Here is a 17,849-nt window from a genome sequence, read left to right as displayed (position 1 = left end):
CTGCAGCGCCTTGAACCGCACGGCCACTTCGGCCGGCTTAAGTTTAATTAGTTCTAAGTACTAGGCGACTGATGACCACAGATGTTAAGTCGCACATGGACGATAAATAGTTTGGACAAGAAGCGAATAGAAGCTTTCGAAATGTGGTGCTACAGAAGAATGCTGAAGATTAGATGGGTAGATCACATAACTAATGAGGAGGTATTGAATACAATTGGGGAGAAGAGGAGTTTGTGGCACAACTTGACAACAAGAAGGGACCGATTGGTCGGACATGTTCTGAGGCATCAAGGGATCACAAATTTAGCATTGGAGGGCAGCGTGGAGGGTAAAAATCGTAGAGGGAAACCAAGAGATGAATAAACTAAGCAGATTCAGAAGGATGTAGGTTGCAGTAGGTACTGGGAGATGAAGAAGCTTGCTCAGGTTAGAGTAGCATGGAGAGCTGCATCAAACCAGTCTCTGGACTGAAGACCACAACAACAACAACAACAACAACAACATATTTGGGCACCGTCTGTTACGCTGCCTCAAGACAAGTACCGTGTAGTCAGTCGTCAACCAGTTCTGAGCGCGGACTCGCTTTGCAGAATACTGAATTCCAGTACAACATTTTCGAAAACCACCTTGATTACCTTCACTGTGAGCGGATTTGCATAATCCCAGAAAATATTTTATAAAATATTAATTAAAAATGGTAATGAATACATGATGAAACAGGTAAGACAAGGTGCTTCAAATATATGCACTACAATTAAATACATCATGGTGAGATTTTCCGAAGTTATAGCTGACAATGTGGCGTATGCAAATGATGTTTGACGCTTTGAGCTGACGAAGCATGAAACTGTATTTTTTTTATTTTGTTTTGCCGGCCGCGGTGGCCGAGCGCTTCTAGGCATTTCAGTCCGGAACCGCACGACTGCTATGGTCGTAGGTTCGAATCCTGCCTCGGGCATGGATGTTAGGATTAAGTAGTTGTAAGTTCTAGGGGACTGATGACCTCAGATGTTAAGTCCCACAGTGCTCAGAGCCATTTTTTATTTTGTTTTAATGGATCTATATACCATTTTCTACAGCACTGGAGAAAACCTTCAAAAAGGACCTCACTGACATAACATTTGCAGAACTCAACAAAAGGTGCAAAATTTTCATTATATCTTTCTACATTCTCCCAAAACCCCTCTCTAAAAAACTGGACTTAATTTAACATACCTGTCACTTCCCAATACCTGTGCGCTAAAGCGCAATCCAGAAAACAGGCTCGGCGATGTAAAATGGCGCCAGATACCGATTCTCGGGAAAATTAGGTTTAAGCTATAGAAACAGACGAGTAATTTACAGCATGTACAAGAACCAAGAGGGCAAAATAAGAATGGAAAACCAAGATCGAAGTGATCACAATAGTAATGGTTTCACGGGTCGATGCAGTCTTTCCCCCTATTGTTTAGTCTGTACATCAAAGAATCAGTGAGCGAAGAAAAGGGTTTGGAACTGTTGATTAAAATACATCGTGAAATGATAACAATGATAAGATTCACGACATGGCTATCCCCAATGAAGAAGAATTACAGGACGTGCTAAATGGAATTAACAGTCTAATGCAGGGATGGGTAACGGGGTGCCAAACTGCAAGCAGGACGAATGTGCGTGCGGGCTGCGTGACAGATCGAGGCTCGGCCGGCTTCGGCTTCTCTCGGTCTTCCTCGGAAGTGCTCGGTACAGCGCGACATCTTATTCACTGTTGCGGCGCGGCATTTCTCGACCGGTACAACTCTCTTCAGTTTGGCACGGTTCAGCAGGTTCACGGTTTCAGCTGTTTATCCTTCGTTATTTTTTCAAGGTATGAAGGACATTCACCGGTCCAGCTGCTGTTTGCAAAACGAGGGGCAGTCCAACGATAAAGCGTCAGAAGACCGAAAAAATGAATCGAAATGACAGAAGAGAGGCATGAAGTATGTAGCACGTATATAAATTGATAGTATGACTAGCAAACTTTCTGAAGTCGCACGGATTATTCCACTGTCAGTTGCACAGTTTTTGATTGACGTTAATGAAGAGTATTATGACTTAATACACTACTGGCCATTAAAATTGCTACACCACCAAGATGACGTGCTACAGATGCGAAATTTAACCGACAGGAAGAAGATGCTGTCGTATGCAAATGATTAGATTTTCAGAGCATTCACACAAGGTTGGCGCCGGTGGCGACACCTACAACGTGCTGACATGAGGAAAGTTTCCAACCGATTTCTCATACACAAACAGCAGTTGGCCGGCCTTGCCTGGTTAAACGCTGTTGTGATGCCTCGTGTAAGCAGGAGAAATGCGTACCATCACGTTTCCGACTTTGATACAGGTCGGATTGTAGCCTATCGCGATTGCGGTTTATCGTATCGCGACATTGCTGGTCGCGTTGGTCGAGATCCACTGACTGTTAGCAGAATATGGAATCGGTGGGTTCAGGAGGGTAATACGGAACGCCTTGCTGGATCCCAACGGCCTCGTATCACTAGCAGTCGAGATGACAGGCATCTTATCCGCATGGCTGTAACGGATCGTGCAGCCACGTCTCGATCGCTGAGTCAACAACCATCTGCACGAACAGTTCGACGACGTTTGCAGCATCGTGGACTATCAGCTCGGAGACCATGGCTGCGATTATCCTTGACGCTGCATCACAGACAGGAGCGCCTGCGATGGTGTACTCAACGACGAACCTGGGTGCACGAATGGCAAGACGTCATTTTTTCTGATGAATTCAGGTTCTGTTTACAGCATCGTGATGGTCGCATCCGTGTTTGGCGACATCGCGGTGAACGCACATTGGAAGCGTGTATTCGTCATCGCCATACTGGCGTATCGCCCGGCGTGATGGTATGGGGTGCCATTGGTTACACGTCTAGGTCACCTCTTGTTCGCATTGACGGCACTTTGAACAGTTGACGTTACATTTCAGATGTGTTACGACCCGTTGCTCTACCCTTCATTCGATCACTGCGAAACCCTACATTTCAGCAGCATAATGCACGACCGCATGTTGCAGGTCCTGTGCGGGCCTTTCTGGATACAGAAAATGTTCGACTGCTGCCCTGGTCAGCACATTCTTTAGATCTCTCACCAATTGAAAACGTCTGGTCAATGGTGGCCGAGCAACTGGCTCGTCACAATTCGTCAGTCACTACTCTTGATGGCACCGAGCGAGGTGGCGCAGTGGTTAGCACACTGGACTCGCATTCGGGAGGACGACGGTTCAATCCCGTCTCCAGCCATCCTGATTTAGGTTTTCCGGGATTTCCCTAAATAGTTTCAGGCAAATGCCGGGATGCTTCCTTTGAAAGGGCACGGCCGATTTCCTTCCCACTCCTTCCCTAACCCGAGCTTGCTCTCCGTCTCTAATGACCTCGTTGTCGACGGGACGTGAAACACTAACCACCACCACCACTACTCTTGATGAACTGTGGTATCGTGTTGAAGCTGCATGGGCAGCTGTACCTGTACAAGCCATCTGAGCTCTGTTTGACTCAATGCCCAGGCGTATCAAGGCCGTTATTACTGCCAGAGGTGTTAGTTTAAGTTAGATTGAGTAGTGTGTAAGCTTAGGGACCGATGACCTCTGCAGTTTGGTCCCAATTTCTAATACAGTCGCTAATGGAGCGAGAGAGAAACGACTGTACATATCACTCCGTACGATCCATAATTATCTTGTCTTTGCGGTCCTTAACGCGAATACATGTTGGTGGCTGCTGCGGCCAGGGATCGGTTATGTATGCATGAGGTGTGCTTGCTTGTGTGAATGTGTGTGAGTTTTTCTTGTTCACTGAAGAAGGCTTTGGCCGAAAGCTTAACGTGTAACGGTCTTTTCGTTGCGCCTGTCTGCAATAGGGTAAGCAGCAATAGGCGCCAAAGAAAATGGTATAGGCATTCGTATTCAAATACTGAGGTATGTAAACAGGCAGAATACGGCTGTGCGGTCGCAACTCCTATATAAGACAACAAGTGTCTGGCGCAGTTGTTAGATCGGTTACTTCTGCTGCAATGGCAGGTTATCAAGATTTATTTGAGTTTGAACGTGGTGTTACAGTTGGCGCACGAGCGATGGAACAAAGTATCTCCGAGGTAGCAATGAAGTGGGGGTTATCCCATACAACCATTTCACGAGTGTACCGTGAATACCAGGAATCCGGTAAAACATCTAATCTCCGACATCGCTGCAGCCGGAAAAAGATCTTGCAAGAACGAGACTAACGACGACTGAAGAGACTCGTTCAATGTGACAAAAGTGCAACCCTCCCGCAGATTTCACCAGATTTCAATGCTGGGCCATCAAAAAGTGTCACCTTTCGAACCATTCAACTAAACATTATCGATATGGGCTTTCGGAGCCAAAGGCCCACTTGTGTATTCTTGATGACTACAGGACACAAAGCGTTACGCCTCGTCCGGGCCCGTCAAAACCGACATTGGACTGTTGATGATAGGAAACATGTTGCCTGGTCGGACGAGTCTCGTTTCAAATTGTATCGAGCAGATGGACGTCTAAGGGTATGGAGACAACCTCATGAATCCATGGACCCTGCATGTCAGAGGGGGACTGTTAAAGCTGGTTGAAGCTCTGTAATGGTGTAGGGCGTGGGCAGCTGGAGTGATATGGGACACCTGTAACGTCTAGATACGACCGTGACAGGTGAGACGTACGTAAGCATCCTGTCTGATTACCTGCATCCATTCATGTCCATTGTGCATTCCAACGGACTTGGGCAATTCCAACAGGACAATGTGAGATCCCACACGTCCAGAATTGCTACAGAGCGGCTCCAGGAACACTCTTATGAGTTTAAACATATCTGCTGGACACCAAACGCCCCAGACATAAACATTATTGAACATATCTGGGATGCCTTACAACGTGCTGTTCAGAAGAGATCTCCACCCCGTCGCAGTCGTACTCTTACGGATTTATGGACAGCCCTGCAGGATTCATGGTGTTAATTCTCTCCAGCACTACTTCAGACAATACAGGGTGGTCCATTGATCGTGACCGATCCAAAAATATCTCACGAAATAAGCGTCAAACGAAAAAACTACAAAGAACGAAACTTGTCTACAAAAGTTCACAAAGGTACATATATCACATTGGAACAACCGAAATAGAATGTTCAAACGTACCTACGTTCTGTATTTTAATTTAAAAAACGTACCTGTTACCAACTGTTCGTCTAAAATTGTGAGCGATATGTTTGTGACTGTTACAGCGCCATCTATCACAAAGCGAAAAAAGTGGTCCAACTAAAAGATTCATATTTCTTTACGTACTACACGAATATGTAATAAAATGGGGGTTCCTATTTAAAAAAAAACGCAGTTGATATCCGTTTGACCTATGGCAGCGCCATCTAGCGGGCCAACCAAAGCGCCATCTGGTTTCCCCTTTCAAGCTAGACGAGTTTCGTTCTGTGTTGTTTTTTCGTATGATGCTTATTTCGTGAGATATTTGGCCAGGTTACTATCAATGGACCACCCTGCATATATATATCTTGATACTTTTTTGAGTGCAGTGTGGATTAAAGCCTCGAACCATTCCAGACACCACTCTTCTCTTAAGCACGATATGTACAGTTGCTTACATATCAACACTTACAATTCATCTTACTTCCTCCACTGTCTCAGAGAACACAGCTTCCTCAGAGGCTGGCTCTGAGCACTATGGGACTTAACATCTATGGTCATCAGTCCCCTAGAACTTAGAACTACTTAAACCTAACTAACCTAAAGACAGCACACAACACCCAGTCATCACGAGGCAGAGAAAATCCCTGACCCCGCCGGGACTCGAACCCGGGAACCCGGGCGTGGGAAGCGAGAACGCTACCGCACGACCACGAGCTGCGGACTCGTCAGAGGCCATCTGATCCCCAGAGTCGGTAATTTCCGCCCTATCAGGCCTACGCTACAACAACAAGTTCGTGCACTCCGCATTTCCGTACCACGTCACTGCTTTACACAGCCGTACGATTTAACAAGAGGAACCGAGGCGACGAGCGATCAGTGACCGGAGCGCCACTGTTCCTAGCCTCGTCGTACTCGCGAACTACAGCGGGAAGGGAGGAAGCAAATATACTACTAAACTAACAGTGGCTCCCTCAATGATGGATTCGTATTCGTTCCGTTTCTGATCTCTATGGAGCATTTCACGTTTATGGTTTTGTAATTTTGAAGTCGAGCAGTGTAAAAGATAAGCAGGTTTCCTATGAGCGACCTTTCATAAATAATGCAGAGGTTGTTGGTATTACTGTGGATTGTTTGACGCAACAACAATGAAAATTGCGTCACATGTAGTTGGGAGTGTGAGGGAGAAGCACGTGTTTTTGTTTTTTTCGCTGTGTACTCTAACAAAACATTGGTGATGTGTAGAAGTGGAGCTTGCAGGGGTCTCTCGTTCTGTGCCTATTGAAGACCAGATGTCGTACAACAAGATCGAAATTTCACCCGGCAAAAACCAGACAGAAATCTACAGGGCTTTAACTGAAGTTTTTTGTGAGTTTACAGTGGACGGCAGTACAGTTTCACATTGAATTAGTCGTTTTCGTCGGGTCGTGTGAGCATAGACGATAATCCAAGACTCGGAAGGCCAAAAACGTTAAAAGATGATAGAACTTTGAAACTGATGACAGACGCTCTTGAAGAAGATCGCACACTTGTGAGGAACACCTTGAAGCCACGGGAAATCCCACATCATCAGTATTCCGTATTCTGACAAGTAATCTGAAGACAAGGAAAGCCGGCCGCTGTGACCGAGCGGTTCTAGGAGCTTCATCTGGAACAGCGCGCGGTGGTCTAGCGGTTCTAGGCGCTCAGTCCGGAGCCGCACGACCGCTACGGTGGCAGGTTCGAATCCTGCCTCGGGCATGGATGTGTGTGACGTCCTTAGGTTAGTTAGGTTTAAGTAGTTCTAAGTTCTAGGGGACTGATGACCACAGATGTTGGCTGGCTGTTTTGGGAAACGAGACCAGACAGCGAGGTCATCGGTCTCATCGGATTAGGGAAGGACAGGGAAGGAAGTCGGCCGTGACCTTTGAAAGGAACCATCCCGGCATTTGCCTGGAGCGATTTAGGGAAATCACGGAAAACCTAAATCAGGATGGCCGGACGCGGGATTGAACCGTTGTCCTCCCGAATTCGAGTCCAATGTCTAACCACTGCGCCACCTCGCTCGGTAGATGTTAAGTCCCATAGTGCTCAGAGCCATTTGAGCCATGTGGAACCGCGCGACCGCTACGGTCGCAGGTTCCAGTCCTGTCTCGGGCATGAATGTGTATGATGTCCTCGGGTCAGGTAAGTTTATGTAGTTCTAAGTTCTAGGCGACTGATGACCTCAGATGTTAAGTCCCATAGTGCTCAGGGCCATTTCAACCAAAAAGAGAAAAAATTCTGCCAGATGGGTCCCACACTGTTTGACTGCTGAAGAGGAACACAAACGCGTGAACATTGCAGCCCTGCTCAAACAACAATTCTACCGTGAACGTCGTCAAGGATTCTTGTGTCGAAGTTTCACTACTGATGAAACGTGAATTAGAGACCTTGAATTGAAATCACAGTCCAGTGAGGGGGAGAGGTTCAGATTCATAAAAAAACTTCGACACGCTCATTCAAAGCTCAAGCAAACGATGAGTTTTGTTTATGATCACCAAGTAGTCATTGTCACAGATAGAATACTGTGGGGTGGCCGAGCGGTTCTAGGCGCTACAGTCTGGAACCGCGCGACCGCTACGGTCGCAGGTTCGAATCCTGCCTCGGGCATGGATGTGTGTGATGTCCGTAGGTTAGTTAGGTTTAAGTAGTTCTAAGTTCTAGGGGACTGATGACCTCCGATGTTAAGTCCCATAGTGCTCAGAGCCATTTGAACCATTTTTAGAATACTGTGTGGAACGAGCGTCACGGCAGTGTATTATCCTAATTTCACACAATGTTGTAGCCGAAAAGTGCCGAAAACGGACTAGAAGTGTCACCGCATCCTTCGTACAGCCTGGACATGAGTCCACCAGACTTCGACTTGTTCCCGAAGTTGAAGAAACCTCTGCGTGGACGTCGTTCCCCTTCTCTGGAAGAACGTTTTGCCACCCTTACCCGAACCATTCGACTGCTGAACAGATGTGGTGTCCTGGATGAAATAATAGAGCTTCCCAGAGGTTGGGATTCAGTCATAGAGAAGCAGGAAAACTATATTTATGAATATAAAACAATAAATAAATAAATAAAACGTGTAATTAAAAAAAATTGGTGTGCATTTTAATGAAATGTCTCTCGTACTGAGCAGACAGTATGTATCGCTGCGGGTTCTGCCTTGAGCTGTACAACAGGTGGAATCTCATCGCGAAACACTCCAGCTCCACCTTTAACGAGGCCGTCCGTATATGGCGACGTAACGCTGCGGCGACAGTTCCAGCGCGATGTGCGAGCAGAGAAGCCCGCAGATGCAAGGCGAACGCTTCCCACTCGTTCCAGGGCGTACAGGCCGCTCGCGGTATGACAATTAGCATAACAAGTTGGAACGCCGAGCGGTAATCAGGGCCCACTTAGGATTACAAGCCCGCGACAATTTGTATTTGTACAAGCGCATAATGGCGGCAATTATTTGGGACCTCGACGTGCTGAGACATTTACGAGCAGTGCGCGGCAGAAGCAGATCCGTCAAGCCGATTGCTGTGCAACCGATGTGTCGAGAATGGGACGTGACGACTCGGTGTCGAAGTGTGTCATGTTAATTAGGGACAACCTTTAAAAATTGCAGCTGTCACATTCATCTTTCAAGCTATTTTTAAAGCGAGGACGCCCAATCCGACAGGAATCTTGGGCATCAGCCAAGGAGATCAACAACGGTGGCGATTCTCTGCTACCAAACTGGCAATAGTGCCCTATGTCTACGGAATTGATAAATCAAAAATCTAATCATTCAACAGTTTGTAGGTGTATGAACTGGAATGGTCGCACAGGCTATGTCGTGGCGGAATTGGTCTCATTGGTAGAATACTAGATAAATGCACTCAAAGGAGATTGCTTACAAAACACTCAAGGGTATGGGACCTGTACCAAATAGAACTACCACCGTAATCATCATCATCTCCTTCCAAGCATTAGGCGCTCTGGTCTCTGTCATCCATGTACCTCGTACGAGCTCTACCTGGTTCTCTCTTTCCAGTTGGTCCCTAATTCTCATTTTTTGTCATACTACCATTCTATCAAAATTTCATTCTCTCTACCCTGCCATTAACTGAAAATATTTTTAAATCTGATCTTATTGTTTCATTTCTTATTTTATCCACTGTATTATAGCCCCTTACGTACTCCATTAACTTCACGTCACCTGCCTGATAACGTCATTCTTTTATTTTTTGCTATTACTCATAACAGAACGGTATACAAGAAAGAGTAGGTACAGCCATAATTATGTAAAATTTCACTCTGTTTCTGTTCTGTATTGAACGTATATAGATCAGGGCAGTACGAATGGTCGTAGGTTTGTCTGCCCCGTTGGAAAGTGTCATGGATATGCTGTATAAACTGAAGAGGCAAACTGTCTCGTGGAAGCCTACGTATTTACAATGTTCCAAGTACTAAAACTATCACGTGAGAGCCTACGTGTTTACAAAGTGCCAACTCCTGAATTTAAATGACCAAACTTGGACTATTCCACAAACCACTACATATCGTGCTCTCAGGTAATCGCGCAGACAAAATCAGTTTAATTACAGAGGCTTTTGTCATTATTCTCACGATCCATACATGAATGGAGCGGGAAAAGGCCCTCATAATGGGAAGTACCCTCTGCCACTCTCTTCAAGTAGTTGACAGCGCTTGTAGTAAATATAAATGTAGAAGTGTGGTCTCAAACTCAGAGCCTTGCCTTTCAAGGACAACAGCAAATCCAATCGAGCTATCCACGCATGTTTCACAGTTCTACTCAAGGTTGTAATTCGCTAGTACTTGAAACTTCCCAAATTCTCAACGAACAGCTCCATACGCATCAATGGTAAATTATCCTAATACTCTACTGATATTATGCACGTTAAGAAAAAAAAAAAGAAAAAAAGAAAGAAAACTGTAGAAATTTGAAAGTCTACAATATAAATCGAAACCTACATTTACCGCCTGTTTGATCCACATTAATCTTCACTGTTCGTGTTCCAATGCCGGAGGAATAATAGATATATTGGCGTGTAAAAGTTGCCAAAGTAATTCTTACATCACGTGCCTCTGCCAAGTAAGACGGCTCAATGAAACTTTGACCATTCGTAGAACTGCTACAGTACTGTCCAAGAAGTAACTGGAAGAAATACAAGGTGTCCATAAAGTCCCTTTACAACTTCAAAATTTTGTTACAACGGCAGTTCAAATGGCTCAAATGGCTCTGAGCACTATGCGACTTAACTTCTAAGGTCATCAGTCGCCTAGAACTTAGAACTAATTAAACCTAACTAACCTAGGGACATCACACACATCCATGCCCGAGGCAGGATTCGAACCTGCGACCGTAGCGGTCGCCCGGTTCCAGACTGTAGCGCCCAGAACCGCACGGCCACTCCGGCCGGCTACAACGGCAGTAGTTGAAATATTTTAACAAAGTTTCTTTTATTGTAATCACTGTTTACTTAAGTTTTTATATACACTACAATTTTGTCTCTCAGATTGTTGATGGAAGGAATTGAACTTCTATAAAATGGCAACTCCTCAAGAGAAAAGACACAGTGTGTGTCCTGGTATATTGAGACAAAATCGGATGTTCAGACTCAACGAAACTTCAGAACAAGGCATGGAGGAGATCCAACATCGCGCCCTTCAATCCGTGCGTGGCACAAAAAAATTTATGGTGACAGGGACAGTGTTGGATAAAGGGAGGAGCGGGCGACCGAGAACATCCGAGGAAAACATCGATCGCGTTTTAAACGTCTTCAATTGTTCACCTACGAACTCCACCCGCACTGCTGCCAGAAAGTTGCAACTACCACGTTCAGCTGTGCATCAGGTCCTCCAGAAGAACTTACGGTTGTACGCTTACGAAGTGCAACTGTTACAGACACTTGAGCCAAATGACAAGCCAAAATGGACAGAGTTTGCAGTCAACATGCTGGAACGCCTTTCGGAGGATGATGCATTCCTCATGCGAGTTTGTTTCAGTGACGAGGCAACTTTTCACGTTTCTTGGATAGTAAACAGACACAGTGTGAGAAGCTGGTGATCTGAACACCCCCATATGACTAGGGAGCTTCACCGGCATAGTCCAAAAGTGAATGTGTGGTGTGGAATCATGTGCAGCCGAATAATTGGTCCATTTCCCTTCAACGGGTCAACAATTACTGCAGATGTTTACCTCGACCTTCTGATCGAATATGTAGCACCACAATTAACTGACTTACAACCTGCCATTTTCCAGCTTCCATGTTCGTCGGTTCCTTAACGAAACATTTCCAGGCAGATGGATTGGGAGGGATCGGCCATTTCCTTGGCACCGGATTCGCCAGATATCACTCCCTTGAACTTTTTTTTATGGGGGTTATGAAAAAGATATCGTGTATCAAACGCAGATAAACTGACTTGAAGCAAAGGACATTGCCACCATTGATGACGCTATGTTACAGCGAACATGGCAAGAAATCGAGTACCGTCTTGATGTGCTTCGTGCAACTAAAGGCGCCCATATAGAGGTCTATTAAACACTGTCGAAACACTTTTATATGCACTGATTACAATAAAAGAAATGTAGTTAAAATATTTTAACGACTGCCGTTGTAATAAAGTTTTGAAGTTGTAAAGAGACTTTATGGACACCCTGTACATCAACAGAAATTACACTTTTATTCGAAAACAATAATTACACTGAAGCAGCGTGATTTATGATAGTCCCGTGGACATTAAGCAAGGCGGGACACGGATTGTAACATGAAATGATAATTAAATCAAGACTCTACGCTGCCGACAGGCATTGACATACATCAACGGGAACAGTTGAAAATGTGTGCCCCGATCGGGACTCGAACCCGGGATCTCCTGCTTACATGGCAGACGCTCTATCCATCTGAGCCACCGACGGCACAGAGGATAGTGCGACTGCAGGGACTTATCCCTTGCACGCTCCCCGTGAGAGCAACATTCCCAACTTAATGTCCACACACTGCATTCTTAGTACTCCTGCTCATTACACTCATTACTCGCGGCAGGCAATCTTACCGAATCCCGTAAGAGTTCGGGCAATACGTGTGCATCCAGCACAGAAGAAGGAGGTTAATGGCCGCTTAGCCTTAACTATATGAAGATGGTAGCTGTTCTTTCGTACATGTTCGAAAGAGCAGATACCATCTTCATACGGATTGCAACAGGATATGTGACCACCATGGACAGCAATGCAAGTTCTGCAACGCACAGCCACGCAAGTTACAAGGTTGGTAAGGAGTACTTGTGGTAGAACGTTCGATCCATCTAGCGGTGCATTCAGAACTGCTGGATAATCGTCGGTGCATGGGGACGTGTTGCAGTTCGCCTCCCATTAATCCCACAGGTACACGGTGGGATTTAAGTCCGGTGAACGAGCAGGTCAGTCCATTCGCCGAATACTCTTGTCTTCCAAGGGTTCCGTCAACTGCGCTATTCGACGTGGTCGCGCGTTGTCATCCATAAAAGTGAATTCAGGGCCGAATGGATCCCTGAAAAGACACACATGGGGAAAGAGTACTATCACACAATGACGTTGACCGGTTACCGTGCCCAAAGATGTAGAGGTTATTGCAGGAAAGCTAAGGCGAAATGGCTACATGACAATTGTGAAGAAATGGAAAAAAAAATGACTGTCTGAAGGACTGACTCATCATACAGAAAAATCAAAACAATCTTAGTTGAAATTAAAAGCAAGCGTGGTAACATTAAGAGTGCGTTGGGAATTCCACTGTTGAATGCAGAGTAGAGAGCAGATACGTGGAAAGAATACACTGAGGGTCTCTATCAGGGGGAGGAGTTGTCTGATGAAGTGATAGACAACGTAACAGGAGTCGACCAGGAAGACATAGTGGAGCCAATGTTAGTACCAGAATTTAGAACAGCTTTTGAAGGCTTATAAAAGGGATAAATGATATTCTACCGGAATTTTTAAAATCATAGGGGGAAGTGGCAACAAAGCGATTATTCACGTTGTTGTTAGCACGTATGGGCAATTTGCCACCAGACGACTCCCGACCTGCCCTCGCAGCCTTATTTCGGCCAGTACATCACGTTCTACCCTTGAAACCTCACAGAAGTTGTCTTGCGTAACCTGATGCAGTAGCGGTCGTGGAGGAAACGGGTATTGCCAAGACGTGGCGTACACACAGCGTGGGGGATGTTTCCAGAATGAAATTTTCATTCTGCAGTGGAGTGTCTGCTGATATGAAACTTGCTGGCCGATTAAAACTGTGTGCCGGACAGAAATCCGAGGCTTGCCTTTCTCGAGCAAGTGGTCTACCAGAACACGACTAATGACCCTTCTTCACAGCTTTATTTCTGGCAGTACCTCGTCTCCTACCTTCTAAACTCCACAGTGAAAATTTCATTCCGGAAACAATCAAAGGGTTCAAATGGCTCTAAACACAATGGGACTTAACATCTGAGGTCATCAGTCCCCTAGACTTAGAACTGCTTACACCTAACTAACCTGAGGACATCACACACATCCATGCCCGAGGCAGGGTTCGAACCTGCGACCGTAGCAGCGTCGCGATTCCGGACTGAAGCGCCTAGAACCGCTCGACCACAGGGTCCGGCCCGGAAACAATCCCTCAAAGCTGTATAGTCATGTCTCCGCGATACCGTTTCTTCCAGGATCGCTAATCCCGCAAGTTTCGCAGGAGAACTTCTGTGAAGTTTGGAAGGTAGGAGGCGAGGTACTGGCGGAAGCAAAGCTGTGAGGACTGGTCGTGACTTGCGCTTGCGCTTAGTTGGTTAGAGCACATGCCCGCCAGAGGCGAAAGTTGCGAGTTCGAGTCTGTGTCCGTTACACAGTTTACATCTGCCAGGAAGTTTATTTTCTGAACTTTTTCATTAGTGTATGGGTGAATAACCCGAAAATAATAAAATCAGCATAAATAGTGTTTTGTAATGCTTTTAAATGGTTGACGTCAAACACTTAACACATTAACTTAAATGAGGCGTACGGAGCTGTTTTAAAAACAGCAATTCGATACTTTAAGGAATTGAAGATGAAAGTGTTGTAACATTCATTATAAAATAATTACTTCTTTAGATTACGTTGAATGAAAGTGTAATGTTCTTTAACAAAGAAAATTCTAAGATGATTACGTTGAATGAACGCCTGAACTGCGGAATGGGTACTAAACTCTAATTATCGTGAAACGTCCTGGCAGGAGAGCTTCTGTGAAGTTTGGAAGGTAGGAGACGAGGTACTGGCAGAATTAAAGCTGTGAGGACGGGCCGTGAGACGTGCTTGGGTAGCTCAGATGGTAGAGCACTTGCCCGCGAAAGGCAAAGGTCCCGAGTTCGAGTCTCGATCCGGCACACAGTTTAAATCTGCCAGGAAGTTTCACATCAGCGCACACTCCATTGTAGAGTGAAAATCTCATCCTCGAAATATCGTGTATCGTGTTCTAAGTGCAAGTGGTGTGCTTATTCTGTTGTGTTAGCAAAAGCTTTATGCGAACTGTTTGGGCTATTCAACTCCCAGTACCAATAAAGAAATACAGTCACTGCAAAATACATGCAGCCCCTTCGCCACTGAATCCTCTGGCCCCCTACAAAACTGGCAACTTTGGTCCCTGTGCAGCAGCAACGGTGGATCGCGATATATTCTGGTCTCTCATGAAGAAGAATAAAATATGCTAGCTACGGGATCAGCGATGTGCAATGCTGCCGGCAATACTTCGAAAGGTACATTAAATTCTTTTGGCTGATAAATGAAAACATTTATGAAAAATTCAACTTGTTTGAAAAACATATGACCTGGAAAGGGTGGAGGTGCTGATTGTGGTGAATTACTTACTAACACTGAGCTTTTTCAGCAAAATTATAATGCAAGTTATGTTTGTCGTTCCAAAAACATCTACAATTGAAATAACATTGGTTAGAATGATAGATCATATTTACTAATTGATCCGCAAGCAATGAGATTTATACAGCAAGTATTATACAACCTCACTAAACCAGCATAAATGCATATCTTCATATTACATATAGCTCTGTTAACAAATTATAGAAACATTACAAAAGTGAAATATTTAACTAGCCTTTTTATCAAATCAGTTTATGAATGTTCTGGGGTTACTCAACAATCAGCCAACTTATCTATACTAACGCGCTGGCTAAACAAAAATCATAATTATTTAACATCTTTACCTTCCTTGTGAGACTTCTGTTTCCATGTTCTCGTAATTCCTACATTAATCTAACAGTTGGTGGCTTCACACAGCACACCACAGAAACTGCCTACTCCATCGTCAGCTACCTACAAGTGTGTGCCAAGCGCTCTCTTACTCCAACACTACAATCTCAGACAAGAAACAGTATCTTTGGTTCTGCGGTCGTGAACAGTCAGCGATTCGCTTTATAAAACCTATCAGAGACATACATCGTTTATAACACCATAGTTTCAGTTTAGTTTACATTAATATTGTACCATATTCGGGTGCTACATACGCGTGTGCTACAGTAGACTCCTTTCAGTCCTACTGGTAATAAATAAGATTTTTATTTGATACACTCTGGTAAATGCGGTGTGGTTTCTGTACGACTAGTAAATAACCTTCTGCTCTCTTAAATTAGGACTCCCCTACGTTCGTCGTTCCACATCATAAAGTACATCTACATTTATACTCTGTACGTGACCTTGCGCTGTGTGGCCGCAAACGGACCTGAACTTATCGAATCAGTTTACGTAAAGGAAGGTATCACTGATCATAATGCTGTGACAGCATCTATGACGACGGGTCCTACAAGGAATGTTAAGAAAGGTAGGAAGATATGTTTGTTCAGCAAGGGTGACAGGATACAAATTTCAGAATATCTCTGCAGTCACCATCAAATATTCTGTGATACTGGCGAGGATGTGGAGAACAAATGGAAAAAATTCAAAGGCATCGTTCAATATGTCCTAGACAAATATGCTCCGAGTAAGGTTTTAAGGGATGGGAAAGATCCACCGTGGTTTGATAGCCGTGTTAGAAAAGTGCTACGTAAACAATGAGCACTTCATTTCAGATTTAAGAGAAGTAAAAAATTAGCTGGCAAACTGAAGCTGAACGAAGCGAAAATTAGCGTAAGGAGAGCAATCAGAGAAGCGTTGATTGATTGCGAAAGTAGGACGTTGTCAACCAACCTGAGTGAAAGCTCTAAGAGATTTTGGTCGTACGTAAAATCAGTAAGTGGGTCAAAATAAAATATTCATTTTCTCAGCGACCTCACCGGCACAGAAACGGAAGATAACAGAGAGAAGGCCGAAATACTGAATTCGGTCTTTCGAAGTTGTTTCACCGCAGAAGATCGTACCACTGTCCCTCCTTTCAATCGTCATGCGAACCTCGAAATGGCAGACATTGAGATAACCGACTGCGGAATTGAGAAGCAGCTACAGTCGCTTAGTAGTGGAAAGGCTTGAGGACTAGATGAGATACCTATAAGATTCTATAAAGATTACGCGAAAGAACTTCCTCCCCTTCTAGCAGTAATTTATCGTAGGTCGCTTGAGCAACGAAAGGTACCTAACGGTAAAGAAAAAAATACGAGCTTACGGAGTATCGGAGCAGATTGGATGCAAGACTTTCTTGCAGATAGAACTCAACGCGTCGCTCCAAACGGAACTAAATCGACAGATGTAAAGGTAATATCCGGAGTAGTACAGGAAGTGCGATAGGACCGTTTCTGCTCACAATATATATAAATGATCTAGTAGAAAGCGTCGGATGCTCTTTAAGACTAGTGGCAGATGATGCAGTTGTTTATAACAAAGTAGCAACGCCAGAAGGTAGTAAGAATTTGCAGAACGACCTGCAGGGAATTGATGATTGGTGCAGACTCTGGCAGTTGACCCTGAATGTAAATAAATGTAACAAGTTGCGCATACATAGGAAAACAAATCCACTATTGTACTGCTACACTATTGATGACAAACAGCTGGAGACAGCGTCAGCCGTAAAATATCTAGGCGTAACTATCCAGAGTGGCCTTAAGTGGAATGATCATGTAACACAGATAGTGGGAAAAACAGATACAAGACTCAGATTCATTGGAAGAATCTTAAGGAGATGTAACTCATCCACGAAAGAAGTGGCTTATAAGACGCTTGATCGCCCGATTCTTGAGTATTGTTCATCTGGGATCCCTATCACGTAGGGCTGATACAGAAGATAGAGAAGATCCAACGAAGAGCAGCGCGTTTAATCACGGGATCGTTTAGCTGCCGAGAGAGCATTACGGAGATGTTAAGCAAATTCCACTGACATACGTTAAAAGAGAGGCGTTGTGCATTACGGAGAGATTTACTATGAAACTTCGGGACAGCACTTTTCAGAAGGAGTCATAGAACATATTATTTCCCCCCAAATACATCTCGCGTATTGACCACGAGGAGAAAATTCGAGAAATTAGAGCCAATACAGAGGTTTACCGACAATCATTCTTCCCACGCACTATTCGCGAGTGGAACAGGGTTGGAGGGATCAGATAGTGGTACTGAAAGTACCCTCCGCCACACGGCATTAGGTGGCTTGCAGAGTATGATGTAGATGTAGATGTACTCTGAGCAGCAGTGTCACTTTCGCCGTTTCCCGTTCCAGTCGTAAGTGGCTCGAACCTGCCTAATTTTCTCTTCATGG

General features: G+C 44.8%; 1 protein-coding gene and 1 non-coding gene across 2 annotated transcripts in view; both read right to left on the bottom strand.

The window, feature by feature from the left end:
• LOC124716675 overlaps positions 1–17,849 on the bottom strand; it is a 637,680-nt gene that overhangs the window by 467,719 nt on the left and 152,112 nt on the right. The gene's annotated exons all lie outside the window — the stretch shown is intronic.
• Trnat-ugu lies at positions 12,018–12,092 on the bottom strand. The gene has a single exon. It is a non-coding gene; the product is annotated as a tRNA-Thr (tRNA).

The sequence above is a fragment of the Schistocerca piceifrons genome, chromosome 9, assembly GCF_021461385.2.
Source record: "Schistocerca piceifrons isolate TAMUIC-IGC-003096 chromosome 9, iqSchPice1.1, whole genome shotgun sequence".
NCBI classification, from domain to species: Eukaryota; Metazoa; Arthropoda; class Insecta; order Orthoptera; family Acrididae; genus Schistocerca; species Schistocerca piceifrons.
This window is presented reverse-complemented; position numbering and strand designations above follow the sequence as displayed.